Source organism: Acipenser ruthenus, chromosome 5 (assembly GCF_902713425.1).
Source record: "Acipenser ruthenus chromosome 5, fAciRut3.2 maternal haplotype, whole genome shotgun sequence".
NCBI classification, from domain to species: Eukaryota; Metazoa; Chordata; class Actinopteri; order Acipenseriformes; family Acipenseridae; genus Acipenser; species Acipenser ruthenus.
Window position 1 is genome coordinate 52,170,334 of NC_081193.1, and position 10,330 is coordinate 52,180,663.

A 10,330-nucleotide genomic window follows, 5' to 3' on the forward strand; every position below is an offset into this window, starting at 1 on the left:
CCGAATCACATTAGAACAGGGGTTTACAATTTTTTTTTAAGCTGCGTACCCCTTTCCAAAAAATGTAGTCCACTGAGATAGTCATAAAATGAAAACAGAATAAATGTCTGTACAATAACATGATACAACAAAATGCACAAGCCTTGGAGTATGTGATGGGTACAATTATAAAAGTTACAGTATTATAAAAGAAAAAAAATATATATTATATTTACTTTTGGCTAAAAATAGTCCCTCAGACAGGTTTCTAATTGTTGGAACCATCATCATTTTTATTGTAAATAATTAAAATCAACAAAGCCTCCGTGCTAGCCTCAAATCACTCAGAAATAATATAGGATTATTCCATGATAGTAAATGGCAATCATGTATTTTTATTGATAATAAAATTACAGAACTAAAACATATTATTGGCATTTTTAAATTCTTGGTGATTAAAACGTACAGTACTGATGCTAATTAAAAAACAATAATAAAACGCTTACCCAGTATGTGATGGATGTCCCTGCTTGTTATCACAACTCACTGATGATGGCAGGGAAATTGGAGAGAGCGTCAGTCGCAAGACATTTTTGGCGTTTTTAATCTCTAACGGTATTTCGTCTTGATTGCCCTTTGTTAGTAATGAGTATTGAGCCAACAATCCATATTTTTTTCACTGGATTGAAAGCTAAATACTCTTAACTCTCACACCAGACGTAACGCATGGCAATACTAGACCGAATGGCAATACTTTGGTTTCTGATTGGCCATACATTCTGTATTTTGAAATGTAGTACTTAAGTTACAATAAACTTTAATCGGGTCATTGAAAAAAATAAATATCGATTTGCAGGCACGAACGCACACAGGAAATAAAATGAGTTAAAGACTAGGCTTTTAGTTTTTTAAAATATGTAATTGTTTTTATCCCAGACAGACCAACTGTTTATATGACATTTAAACAACAGGGCTTATTTAAAACTTACATATTTAGTATGTAAATTAGTCGTGTGTGCACTGAACGCTCTATCACAGTTCGTCAGTCTGGTGTTAGCGATTAAACGTTGATTACATGATAAAAGTTTGCAATAGATTGGCAAGTGGTACTAAATAAAATGCGTTGTCTGCCATTTCATAATTTTTCTCGCGTAACCCCAGGGGTACATGTACCCCAGTTTGAAAACTGCTAGAAGAAACCACATTACTATACAGTTTAATAGTAGTCGTATTTAAATGCCATTGTCTTGACTGGTAAATTCTTACCTTCCTGCTTCCCCTTTATTTTGACAATTTCCATATAAAAATTCTTTTTTTTTTTGTTTACATTTTTCATTCTTAGCCCCCAAGTAAATATTTTGGACAGTTTTCGAAACAATTGTTGCTTTATTTTTTACAACACACGTTGGTGTTGTTGATATGATAAACTCGTATATCTGCTTCAGGTACTGGATTTAATTTTTTTCAAGGTTAAACGATGGCCCGTGTTACACAGAACACTAAAAATAAAATGTCAAATATACAATATGTATTTCATTGGTTTTGCTGTATTTTTTAACTGATTTTAATACCACATAATATGTTTTTGAAAATCCTACTTACCAAAACCGTGACTGCACGTGAACTGTATTACATAATAATTTCCTTTATTCCGATTCCAGTGGTGTTTTCTCAGTGCAAGATGGATGTATATACAGTATGTATGTGTGTGTGTGTGTGTGTGTGTGTTACAAATTTCACATATTTTATAACGTTACCGTAGGCTACTTTTTTTTCAGTCAATGATGCGGTTTTCGTTTCGCAAATCATAGTATTTTTAACCACAAATATAATAGCCTGCATTTCAAAAGTCACTGCCGAAGCTGATTACTCATTCTTCCAGAAGTAATGGTGGGGTTTCACAGGGATACTATTTGCATCGGGCCACGTTGTTAACAAGCCTGTTGTTGTCCAGGCTTTACTGTGAAACTGACCGTAACCAGGGCGGGTGTGAGCGCATTCTACTGGACTGGAGAATAAAAACACGGGAGTTAATTATGAAAACGCAAATGTAAACAAACAAGTAAAAAAGATTAGCCTATCGTCAGACATGTCATGCTAATACAACATGCATTAATTTACTGCGTATTGGTATTGCGTCTGGTCTGGGAAGCGGGACACACGGGCGCGTTAAGAGAATTTCAGCGGGACATTTTTTTATTTCAGGGGGGCATTAACGCAATGACATGTGTTCACATGTGAGTTTTCACACAAGGTTTTCGGACTTTCTTGTGTGACTTTTCACATGTGGTAATTCACATGTTTATATTCACATGTGGTCATTCACATGTTCCATGTGAATTTTCACATGCATATGTGAAATGTTTTGTAAAATTATTTAATATTTGTATACAATTATTCTCCACAAATCAAGGTGAATATTTTTTCCTGCTATTGTACCAGATATACATGCACACAAATTGACATTACACAGACGCACATTGCCACCAGATAAAGTGCTTTTTGTAAAGTTAAATTAAATGTATTCCCATATATGAGTAACATAGACCAGACAATGTGAAATTAATAATTTTTAATACTGTTGCAAAATTACAGGAACACATACATCAACACATTTTAAATATAAACAAAAATATGTAATTAGGAAAAAAAGTCATTTTGATGTCCATTCTTACAAGATTACATTTTATCTTGCAGCTTTTTTTTTTTAATGTCCTTTCATCCCTCAACTTTTGAGCCATGCAGGCTTTGATGGTTGTATCATCAGCATGAGGGAACCTGGTTTTCACATGATCTGCAAAACAACAATAGATTTAATAGTACTGTATGTCAACAGGGGGTTTCCATCCAACGACATGCTGGTTGGGTTGATTGGTCTCTCCAAATTGTCCTCTGAGTCTGAACCACCCTATGTGTTTGGTGTGTACAGTGTGTGTGTGTGTGTTGCCCTCCATGGAGTCCTGTTTAGGGTGTAATCCCGAGCCCAATACAATAGTTGTATGTCAACATCACAGGGTCATATAAATAATAATTAAAAAAAAAAAACATAATAAATCAAATAACAAAAGTAATAAATAACATTAAATACTTTTACTTTTTCTCACATAATAAATAATAATATTACTATAGCACAAAGGTAAGGTAAATTGCATTGTATAGTTTATTTTATCCATTAATTTTTAAATAAATGTAGAGTATACAATTATAGTACAGAATTAAATGTTATATTTGAAAGTATTGAAAGAAATTATCCTTTTTTGTGAAAACACAATATACCTATGTGGTGGATGGCACAATGTAAACTAATCAAGTGTGGTAGATAAAATGTTTCATGGACAAATTGTGCCTGAAATATACATTACCTATTATCAGGCTAACTTTCGAAGAATCCAGTGCCTGCCTGACGTCATTGCATTGGATGCCTTTTTTGCCAGTGACTGGGGACTCTGTTAATTGTTCTTTTGAGAACATTGCCCCCATCAGATTTCTTGTCATTTTTTTATAGTCACTGGCCTGTCTTGCCTCTTGCTGGGCTATTGGATTCAATAAGCCATCTATCTTCTGAAAAGCAGTCATAAATAATAAAAACAGAACAATAAGAAACTAGAGATACAACATGCAAAACAAAAACTTGACCATGCAATACAAAATATTAACAAACACTAATCTAATAATAGTATATAGTAGTCAAACTGAGATGATCTTTGTAACAACAAAAAAAACTAATTTGAAACTATGCATGATATTTCCTACCATACTGTGTGACATATTTGAAGTTATATCATGTGTAGTCTTCTATATAGTGGTTAAATAGTTTTTGTATTGTATTCATTAGAATTACACAAAGCTATTTAATAATATGCAAAATTAAAAACAGGTGCGGTGCTAAACTTATGAGTAGCATCATTCGTCTCAAACATTTATTGTAGGATGTCATTCTTAGATTACTTACACTATCCCTGTTGCATGAAATCTCTGCATGTGTTGCAGAGTTGGCAACTGGATGCAACTGATTTGCTGCTTGTTCTGGTGAAGTTTCTGTAGGCCTGACTTTACTTGGTAGATGTTTCTGAACATACTTCTTTACTGAAGCATCTATCAGTGCAGGTATGCCTACAAATACAAGAGCATTAACCTTGCTGTTTATTATATAATTTTATTATTGTTTATTTAGCAGATGTCCTTACCCAGGGCGACTTACAATTTTCACAAAATATACATATTACAGGAGTCATAATGCTTCACAATAACTACAGTCCAATACACATTAGCTTCAGTCCTAAAAGGATCAAGTTTAAGAACAATATACAGTAACTTAAGTCCTAATAAGAGAAAGTACAATATACAGTAACATCAGTCCTAATAAGAGCAAGCTTAACTAATATAATTACATAATGTAGTACATGGTGCAATCAAGGGACAGTGCAAGTAGTAGATATGGTGATAGTTACATTGGGGTTACATATCAATTCCTAGTGCAGTGGAGTCAATAAATAGGCAGTAAGGTAAAAAAAAAAAGTTATTGATTTATTTGAGTTGCATACCTTCTTGGAGTTGCATGTTCAGTTTAGTGAGTTGTTTTATTTTAATACTTTTTCTTTGCAGCTCATCCTCCAGAGTTTCAATGTTTTTAAGGAGTCTATCTCTGCTAATCTGGCCAGGATATCCATCATTAGTATTGCTAGCTGTTTTGTATGACTTAAGCAATTCAGAATTAGCTTTGTGTACAGCAGCAACTTTGTTCTGAAAAAGAAAATAACAAACAACATATATATTAATCACAAGTGGGGGAAAAAGCAATAATTTATCGTTTTTATAAAGTTCTACAGATTAATTTAATCTGCTTTATTATTTAGGACAGCAAAGCTATATTAACAAAGTAAAAAAAAAATGTTGTAATAGACATGCAATAGTAAGGTGTTCCTTAAATCCAGTCCTTGAGGACTATAATTGAGTAGGTTTTCTATACTTTAACACTGTGTCTGTTTAAAACCTAAGGGTAGTATGACCAGTCATAATCCAATAATTTATAATTAATGGTTGAGGCGGAATGACAGCCAGAACACTACCTTATTAGGTTTAGGAACACTGCAGATCCTGGGTCTTTTTTGTGCCACTATCTCCTCATCAGAGCAGGATTCTTCAGAAGTCTGCTCAGGTGAATACCTTACTGGCTGCTTTACGACTCTCTGCCCCTTGCCACTCAGACTGTCATCTTTGATGTCATCTATTTGAGCATCTAACCACTCCTTTTCTTTTTTTTTAATATATCTTAGGTTATCTGTAGAGATGAGAATGACAAATGAATAAGAAGGGTTATTGATTATCTTAGAAATAATTTTGTAACATTTTTTTATGGAATTCACGTTGTTATGTAGGTAATAAGAAAAAGTAGTTGTGAGCAGGTAATAAGAAAAAATAAATTAAACATTAATTAAACAATTGTATTTTATTGAAGACATCTGAACACTGGACCTATATAGAAAGCAATAGGAAGAAAATAATATATAGTAGACGTGTATACATTATATTTTACATACAACCACTAATATGTAAACGATTGTAGCACTTTAAGTTGATGTGCTTTTTAAAAAAAAAAAAAAAAAAAAACAAAGTTTTTAAAAATACATAATATGGGGGGAGAAATAGATAAATACGAAAGCACTGTATGTGTTTGTAGCTGTGAAGTTGCTTCTGAACAGTGCACAAGATAGCGTCTCAATTTACACATCAAACTGACGTAATGTCCTATCTAGTGTTTATATATCTATGGCTACTTGTGCTGCCAGCAAGTGGGTTGGTCGAGGGGTGGAGCTAGGAGGCGTAATTGTCCAGAAAATGGGGTTGGTCAATCCTGGTGTTGGGCGGAGTAAGATAAAGTCAAGGAAGAGAGCGAGTCAGTGCGAAGTAACAAGAGTTTGTTGTCTGTAAACAAATTGTTATTCATAATATTTGTTTATTTAAAAAAAACTGTATTCACAAACTTAATAAGTCTGTCTAATTTATTAATCTATACAATTTATAGTTAAAACGTACTTACCACTGACGGCTAAGACTCGGGCCGGATACGATTTCCATCCATCTTTTGGTTCCTTTTTTTTTTTTGATCCATGAATCACAAGTCCAATTCTCTCAGGATCAGAGAGGAGATTTTTGTCCTGTACAAATCTCTCTTCAAATTTCCTTTGATTTGACCCAGAATATGAGAACATACTGGTGGTGTTTATTTTCTATTGCAGACATTTTAACTGTTTTAACCGTTAGAACTACAAAGAACATATCCTATTCAAATTGGGTCTCGAGGACTGAGCAGGCTAGAGCGAAAATACGTGGTGTTCTGTAAACTCATTGTAATAATACTAGGCTTATTTTAATTTATACTTGTTGATGTAACTTAAAAAAGAGGATGGTGAGTAAGTGGATTCAAGAAACTGCACAGAGTCCTTTTCTTCAGTCAGTTGTTAGGTTTATTGAAATATGCAGGGAGTCTGGTCCCAGGTACAGGACACAGAATACTATCTCTTTGGATCTCTCTGAAGTCTTAGAGCCTGGTCTCTTCTGGTCCCCTTGAAAACTATCTTTATGACCCCGTCATAAACCAGCTGTATTTTCTAAGCAAAAACCTGTTTAACTAGTTTTATACCCCAGTGGACTCCCGAAGGGCAAACTTCTTTCATGTCAGGGCTGGAGATCAAAGGACTTGTTTGTACAGCCGTGTGCTGCTGGCCAGCCATTTGCTTTGACACAAATGAATCTTAACTTCTCTACCATATTGCAGCTTTCATCTATCACAGCAGTGCTTGCATTTTTGGAACTAACAGTTTTTTCTATCCAATGTTAAATCACTTTTCAGAAAAATAACATGAATACAGCCGTCATTCCTCATGCGTAGCAAACTGCTATTCAATACTTGTTCCATGTTTTCCAACACTTGTGTTCTTAGTTTTGTTATTTATTGACGGCTTTACCAAGTGTACTCTCCTATCCTTCTTGGAAATATCAACCGGTTTTACATTGTAAGACAAGTTTGTAATTGATAGAGAAGTGTTGATGTAATTAGTAATAATGGCTGGGAATACGAGATCAACATACAAACAGTATTTACGCGATGAAAATAAATCAATTCCAAAATCAACTTTATATGAACGGCGTCAAAGACAGCGATCTTATTTGCAGTCTGTCAACATTGAAACATCTTCCGTTACTGCTGGCCCGTGTGAGGATAACCAAGAATCACCACTGCTTGTGAGCACTGACAGAGAGGACTACCAATGTGTTTCTGGTAGGTATGGTATACTAAAATAAGTATATTTTATACATCTGTATTTTAGTATGTTATATAGGTTTCTATATATAATATGTGTCTATTGAATACAATATATATATATATATATATATATATATATATTATAATGATTAAGATTATGAAATACAGTAACATTAGTTTTGAGATATCAATACTAAAAATCATAAGACCATTTTTGTTAGTATATAGAAAGTATATACAGAAAGTATACATATGCAATAAAACAGTATGTTTTTTTTAAAAAAAGTGTGTGTATATGTCTGTTTTTATAGATTTTGCTGAGGTTTTTGAACATCTGGATCATATCATAGATGATGAAGACCTAGTAAGAACCAAGGACTATGAAGACAGGTTAGTAAATTACATTTTGCTTACCAATCTTTTTACCTTGTGTAATTGTATTTTGAGAACTAACTTGGAAAAGAATTATAGATTATTATATTTGTTGTTCATTGTTCAGGAAAGTCACCTGTGTGAGACGAATCCGAGTCTGTGTGCTAATATTCACACACTGTAGCAGTGGTGGGCAACCTAAATTAATCAGTGGGCCGCATGTCCGGCTGTCAAATAACCGTCTGGGCCGCAAGACCCCCTTTACCGCAATTACAAGTCAAAATGCTACATTTTATTTTTAAAAGAGCAATATAATGCAGTATATAAATAGCAAGAATGTTCTTAGAGATGTTTTTAGGATGGATTATGGTGTGTAAATTACTTGCAAGTTATTCTTCTTATTGTTTTTTTTTTGGGGGGGGGTTTGGGGATGGTTGTGTGGGCTGCAAGTGGATGCTCTTTGGGCCGTGGGTTGCCCATCACTGCTCTAGCATCCCTCACCACACTACCAACTGTAATGTAATATAATAATTGGTGAGACCCCTTATGTTAACCCTACCTTAAAATCAATTTGATTATTCCAGATTAGCTGACTTTCATGACTTGAATGATGAGCCAGAGCTCGGTATCTCTGGAGCTCAACATACTGAGGAAATTTAGTCTGACATTACAGGTGGACCTGATGTTGACATGGACACGGATATGTCAGAAGAGGTACTGTAGCCTGCATTTTGCTATTTAACAGGTTCGAAAGTGATTTATCTGTGTTTAATTACTTTTTATTATGTAAAACAAAATAATGTTTTTAATATTCTAAAAATATTCTTGTAATATAAAAAGTAAAAAAAAGATCAGCATGGCATTAACTTTTAGGTACTTTATTATTGATAATATATATTTTAGAATGAGCCTTGAGGATTTGTTTAATCATAAACATTATTTGCTTCCTCTAGACCCAAAATAAACCTGAGTTTGAAAATTGGAACAAGCCGTTGTATAAGGGAGCATCATCAACTCTTGGACAAACTATTCTTTTGCTCATAGCCTTTGTGCTGACAGCTGGATTGACACAAGAAGCTTTGAGTCATCTGCTTCAAATGCTTGCAGGACTGTTACCACCAGATTCACTCCTTCCTGTAACAGAATACTTTTTCAAAAAGTATTTAAAAAAAAATACATTTTGTGTAAATCTGTACTGTCCAGAATGTTCCACGCTAATAGAGGAAAGCTTGTGCAGTTTTTGTAACCAAAACTATTCTAAGGATCAACTGTATAAAAATGGAAACTTTTTTATAACAGTGCCTTTAGTTCCGCAGTTTAAACATATATTGGAGACACTGAATCTTGGTGAAAAGCTAAATTACCGAAATAATCGACCTAGACAGCAAAATTCAGTAGATGACATATACGATGGTTACATGTACAAACAAATATATGAACAAACCAGTTTAAAAAAGGAATACTCTTTTAGCTTAACACTGAACTCAGATGGCATTCCAGTATTTAGGTCTTCTGCATATTCTATATGGCCCATAATGTCCTTTATAAATGAGCTACCTCCCCAGATTCGCAAAAAGCATTTATTACTTTCTGGCTTGTGGTTTGGGGAAAAGAAACCTGTGATTACTACATTTTTCAAGCCTTTCATTGATGAAATTAATGTTTTGTCATCCTCAGGATTTAATTGGTACAGTAATGGTAATAAACTTCTGTCATATGTTTTCTGTTTAATATGCTCCTGTGATAGTGTAGCCAGAGCTATGTTTCAAAATATAAAACAGTTTAATGGTAAATATGGTTGCAATTGGTGTCTTCATCCTGGACAACGTGTAGAAAAGGGGAAAGGCACTGTTCAAATATATCCATACCAAGAGAATGAAGTTCCAGAACGAAAGCATGAGGAAATGATAAGTCATTCACAAAGAGCTCATACTGCTCAAACAGATATATATGGAGTGAAAGGACCTACTCCTTTTATTCTGATTCCTCAGTTTAATATTGTCTGGATTTATTGTTGACTATATGCATTGTGTTGATCTTGGTGTAATGAAACAGCTTTCAACATTGTGGTTTGATAGTATACATCACAAAGAGCAGTGGTATATTGGAACACAGATAAAGGATGTTGATTCTAAACTAAATAGCATTAGTCCACCATCAAACATCACACGACTTCCAAGGTCTGTTAAAGTAAGAGCATACTGGAAAGCCTCAGAATGGAGAGCATTTCTTCTTTTCTATGCCCCTCTTGTTTTGAAGTCAGTTCTTCCCAACACATTTTTCAATCATTTTTTACTTTTGTGTAATGCCATTTATACATTACAAAAACAATATGTTGCCCAGATTGACATATTTAATGCATCTAGATACTTGCATAAGTTTGTAAAGGACTTTGAAAAATTGTATGGTAGTTGTCACATGTCTTATAATGTTCACATATTGCTCCACATTCCAGATACAGTTAGAAATTGGGGTCCACTTTGGTGCTATTCAGCATATAGTTTTGAATCATGCAATGGCTTTTTGTTGAAATTATTTCATGGGACTCAAGCTGTACCACTGCAAATTGTTTCTTCATTTTTGCTTCTAAAGCAGGTTCAAGAATTAGGGCAGGAAACAATGCAGGAAGCATCAGCATTAGTTGGAAATTTGTTTGATGCCTTGCTTGATGGGTACTGCCACGCAAAGCGAGTCAAAACAATATCTGGTGCT

The 10,330-nt window shown here is 34.0% G+C and overlaps 1 long non-coding RNA gene across 1 annotated transcript; it reads right to left on the reverse strand.

Moving 5' to 3' along the window:
• Positions 1–3,434: 3,434 nt before the first annotated feature.
• On the reverse strand, positions 3,435–4,581 carry LOC131737233 (uncharacterized). The gene is made up of 3 exons (XR_009328804.1): positions 4,524–4,581; positions 3,932–4,092; positions 3,435–3,540 (listed from the first exon to the last, which is right to left on the reverse strand). It is a non-coding gene; the product is annotated as an uncharacterized LOC131737233 (long non-coding RNA).
• Between the last annotated feature and the right edge of the window lie 5,749 nt (positions 4,582–10,330).